Consider the following 6,013-nt stretch of genomic DNA (forward strand, 5'->3'; position numbering starts at 1 on the left):
TAATTCAAATGGAAATGGTCACGGTATAACGGACTATGCATTGGACTATTTCCACAGGCCCACTGAAAGCCAGGAACGCTAGACACATAAACACAGGTCAGTGTGAGATTGAATCTTTCGCTATTCATTATGCGGGGTTGTCTTATACTGAACTGATAGGATTTACAACCGGATGTGCCACGGGGTGAAGGAAGATAACACGAACCCCGAATCACGTGACGATAAAAACGCGTAATGTCCAACAAACCATTTACAAAATCATTTTCTTAACGTCTCAAAATACAAATACACGTGGGCAATGTTCCCTCTAATTTTTTATAGTATGTGTGCGCAGAAATTTTGGCGTGTGCGCACTTTTTTGGAAATGACTAATATTTGTGCAAAAACCAATGAAGAAATTTTGGCGTTCTAACCGGGTAATAAGTGGGCCAACAACAAACTTTCTCAACCTGCCAACCGAGCACATTGTTACATTACATCGAAATACGTCTGTGCGCAGTAAATCTATGCGTGTGCGCAGCCTCTGAACGCTGTGTGCGCGAGCACACGCGCACACCTTAGATGGAACACTGCACGTGGGGTATTTCGCGTTCAGCCTTAGATATTTTAATTCCATAAGCAATGCTTAAAGACATATTGAAATTTTTTAGTATAATTAAAGTATCCATTTTAAACATTATTTTGTGTAGGTCCGTATGCAGGACCGTCGAAGGTCACCTTTACAATTTTATTTATATCGTACCTGTGATCGATTACAATACTGATCGGTGAGCACAATATTAGAGCCGGACTCGCCTGCCGAACACCGCCAAACCCGCCTGCTAATTTCGAAGTCCAAGTAAGATAAAAGTCTAGTTGTGGTATTTCCAAGTGAAAATCGCACACTTCCAGGAAACTTAATAGTTGATTCCAACTAAAAATTTTACCAGCGTGTAAAAAAAAATTCAACAACAAAATATAACTAGCGTTTAAAATCTAATGGCTGTTAGATAGGATAGGATTTACGTATCTATCCCGGGGGAAAGGAAAGCCGATAAGACGGCTTATCCATATGGCGAACCACGGTCTCTCGTGCGGTTACCATTCCAAGTCGGGCATGATATTAGTTATATATTGTTTGTTTTCGGAAGCATGGACTTGGTGGTGGAGGAAGCCGTAACCGAGCAGCGGTTACGTGAACCACCCAACGAAGGCGAGGAGTCCAGCAATCTTCTCGCACATACCCATCCCTGCATGGGATTCGAACCTGCGTACCCACGCAGAGTAATTAGAGGTGCGGCGGTGGCGAGCGTATTCCTAACGCTTGGCCCGTTGAGCCACACCGACGCGAAGATCCAAGAAGCAATAATGAGGCTATGCCGAAAGCGCGATTTTCGGAAAAGTTTTATCATACAAGTCAGCAAATGTTCACTCGGGATAAGCAAAATGGGGTTTAGACGCGTGTTCGATAGAATGGCTCCACTTTGAGGATCATTTTGTTTTGCCGGTGTTGGGTTTATACAAATCAGTTTATACATATTTTATGTATATATTTATAGTTCACACAATTAAAGCTATTGTACAGCCACAGCGGTTTCTCGAGCCTTGGCAATTTTCATTGGGGTTCCGCTCTGACAAAAAGGTTGAAGGCCACCGATATAGATCAACAGAGATTGAGTGCACACTCTAGCAGAGTGGTTCCTAACCTTTCTTTTTATATCGCGGCACACTTTGCCACTGCCAATAATAACTTGTCAGTCATGACCACGCATGATATATACCCTCGGCATTAGGAGAGACACCCTTTTTCATCGCAATATGAAGGCTTGAGAAATATCGGGTCGTGAGAATATTTCCGCTTTATGTAGATAATATTGGCCGAAAACAATTCGAATCGTTTTTGATCCGATTTCGAATATTCAGTTCGCTGGACATCACGAACTCCATGTAATTAGGTACATTTTTTAGTATGCCTTCCGAAATCTAATTCATTTCTTTCTCTCTGTGCACCCTTCATCCTTACTAGATTAGGAATAAATGCCAACAGATACACTCTGGATTGAAATAAAGGGCATTCATTTATTTATTAATAGTGATTATTTGTTCAGCAAACTGTAAGGTACTATTTATAAAGAATGATATAATAAGCAATTTCATTATAAGCACTATGAATATAATATTGTAATCAAATAGTCACATTATCAAGTGTTCCATCTTTGTATCATATTGTTCTTGCCGTTGCATGTCTTAATAGTGAAAATTTTCTGCCATGTATATTTCAAGCAAAGTGATTTGTACATGTTGTCATTTGAAGCCCAATTGAATTTAATGTATCTTGGCAAAGTATGAAATCATCCGAGACTGGACCGGAGAATTTGCTTCATGATTAATTTTCAAGGTCCTCGATCTTCCCCTAATCATACATGTATTAACTGTTATATCACTCCAATTATCGCTTATTTCAAGCCTCAGGCAGTTACCGTATCCACTGGTATGTTCTGGCTTCTATCTTTCAGTAGAAATTTTTGATGTGACGAACAATATTCAACCAGCTTAATACATAAGTATTGTATTTATTAGATAGTCTCCTACATTGCATGCAAAATAAAAAAATGTTATGAAATGGACCTACTAGGAGTCAAACCCCACCCCTAAAAGCTGAAAATGCCATTGATCAAACCATCTTATAGCCTAATCTCAAAAATATTCTGTAAGAGTTCTGGTCAACTCTCCAATGAGTATCTTTTTTATTTTATTTCTTATTTATATACATTTAACTGTGAATCCTAATAGTGAACTTGGGGGGAGCTGACTCCGATGACCTTATGGTCGTATCGCTCCCCCCAGTCTATACCGAATTAACTTTGTGTATATTGTATATATTATTTTGTGTACCATTGTTCGTTTACGGTTGACAAAACAATAAATCTCTCCCTCTCTCTTTACGTATTCGCGGCACACCTATCACAAAACATAAACATTTTCTACTCATATAATACCATTTTGCTATAAAATAATAATAAACAGGGAAGATCAGATTAAGCGAAGTTTATTCATGTAAATACAACATACCCTGTATTCAGTAACAAGTATAGAACAAGAGAGTTACGCCCAAATATATGGACACATCTGTTCGCAGTAAGGACTTCGTTACGAACCATCGACGTTCGATGGCACGTGATCAAAAAGAAGAGGAGTGTCGGCTATGCGTCCGCAGAACGTTCGGTGACGTCATAGCAAATAAAACAAATCTCACAGAGCTAACAGAAATATTTGAAATAAATAAAACTAATAGCCTTCTGGAGAAAAATTTCATCTTTAACCATCTTTAACCTTTAAAATTTGGAAGCAATCGGTCCAGTAATGAAAGAGAAAAGCGGTTTTTTAGATTTTCCACTAGATGTCCAAAAAGTGTCAAAGAACAACAACAACAAGACCAACATAATATTGAAACGATCGTTATATCCACTACGTGTCCAATAATAATGGTGAATTTTTTACTACTGCTGCAATCTGTGGACGAATTTGAGAGATAAACACTCTTAACGCAGGCGATAGAGGGGGTGCGATAGTCGAGCGCGAACAAATGTTTTTCATAGTTACCGATATTATAATAATCGTTTTCTTACAATAATGTACACGAGAGCGTTCGGAGTACCTCACATTATTGTGAAAGATGCTCCTCCGCGCGGGCAATATGTGGTCTTCAAAAGTGAATTTTTATCTTTTGCGCCGGCTTCGATATTTCTCCCCACGGTAAATTACTTGTCCCAATTTTAAACTAACAATACTACCATTTCTGACGCATTTTACTTTTCTATTACGCCTGTTTTATTTTGGTATTAATTGAATAGTGAATAAAAACTTGAAAACGTCATTGTGTGAATACTGAATGTTATTTTGAGTTTAAATAATGATTCAAATTGGAGAATTTCCCACGGCACCCCTGACAATATTTTACGGCACACCGGTTGAAAAACACTGCTCTAGCGTACTATGGTCTTTTCGAGCAAGGATAATTTACAGTCCTTTCGGTGCAGTTATTCCGGAGTTGTTAGCTTCGCAAGTGAGTATGATTTCGTTTAATGCAAGGTATAACCTTAGCGATTCTCTGTGGACTAGTTGACAGCTGTACATAAATGTTCCCTGCCTCAGAGGTGGCTAGATAAGAAGAAAGACGAGAAACCATTCTAGACACAACATTAGCAGGAAAGCAGATGAGTTTTTAAAACTCGTTTGTTTTGATTGTTGCCCCGTCGTGCGAAACGTTAGTCAAACGCATAGCGTGGGATTGAAGCTTGAAATCCAGTGACGATAATCATATGCGACAGCATGCTCGGGGTGTACAACCTTTTGTCTATTGACAGCCGCAATATGTTTTTGGAAAAAAAAACTACGACCCCTAAAGAGATCGGAGTCTTTTACGAGTTATAGCCTATTCAATTAAAGAGAGAGAGAATTTATTTTTTCGTCAAACCAGAAAACATGATACAATAACAAAAAAATGATAAAACAACACACAAAACAGTTTTCGGTATGTGACTGGGTGATAACGATAGGACCATGTACGTTCACCTGAGTCAGTTACCACCCAATGCAATTACTTGATGAATAAATTCAGACAGGTTCTGTTACAATATGAACTCTCAGTATATATATAACTATATACATTATACACAGAAATAATCTGAATTGGTTCATTGGTTTGCGTCTAAAACATTTGGGAAATGATAAAATTTAATCGACTCCCTGCAGTATAAAAACTTCTACGAGTCCGACGTATTTTTTCCTAGCATGATTATTTCTCTGGCAGCATTCAAATGCGTTGTTGCTCTCCGGCAAGCGAGTATTACTAATTTTTTGCGCCGTGGTGGACATCAAAGTTTATTTTTATTACTCGCAGAACTGTACATTTAGTTAGACGAACGCATATGTTGCCTAAGCCACCACCACCGCACGGCGAATAACTAATTAAATTCTGATTACTTATTTTAATAATTGTTACTTACCATTTAATACAAATCATTTGCTATTGCCTACCTTGTGTAGGAAAGACCACGAGCGTAAACCGTTAGTCATAATACACCGAATGTTGTCCCGAAAATAATTAGATTGCGGGCAAAATCCGGCCCGTTGGGCAATTCAATCTGGCCCGCTTGATGCTGCCACAACCAAATTGAAATCAAATATTTATGTTTTAGCTAAAAATAGCTCAAGGAATTTGTTGAAATTGCGGTTAAATTTAGTTTTCGCACGAGGCTTATTGTTTTCGACTTTGCTTTGTAACACTGTGGATATTGTTCATAAAATGTAACTTTTCACGTCACACTTACATGGCCCGCCAGACTAGGTGGGCAAAATTGTTGGCCCTCAATTGAAAAACCTTGCCCACCCCTGAATTAGACCCAACTTGGTAGTACGATGATGTTCAACAACCTTGTTTGTTCGCAAAAGACTGTCGGTAAACCTGTGGAACACAGTCACGTACGTTGTCAAACAATATAAACTTTTTTTTTTACTTCTACGAAACTATGCTACTGCTATAAATGCAAAAGCAATAATACAATTTAACAAAAAAATTCAATACTACAACATACAGCCATCAACTATAAAATAGAAACTAAATTCAGCGAACAATTAAAGATCTGTGACATGCAGAACATTTTGAAAATTTTTCAACCATGAATAAATTGTAGATGTGGACCTATCAGTGAGACTTTGATCTGCAATATCAGTATTTGTTTCCCAACCTAAAACATACCGTTCAGTTTATTTACCTTTATGAGCTTATTTGCCCAGGCAATGTGTACATCTTGATCTTAATTCAAACGGCAATGTGGCCGGCCTAACCTTAATTTAAACAAGTCAGTTATTTATTTAAATCACTGGTTCTCAACCAATGGGACATGGTTCACTGCTGGGCCACAGAAACATTTTTAGATGGGCCACAAACCTAAGAATTGCTACAGTTATTGATAAATTTAGTTTTATTTGTGTCAGTAAAGTTGAATTTAGATTGAGGTAACAATAAATG

Source organism: Styela clava, chromosome 6, assembly GCF_964204865.1.
Source record: "Styela clava chromosome 6, kaStyClav1.hap1.2, whole genome shotgun sequence".
NCBI lineage: Eukaryota > Metazoa > Chordata > Ascidiacea > Stolidobranchia > Styelidae > Styela > Styela clava.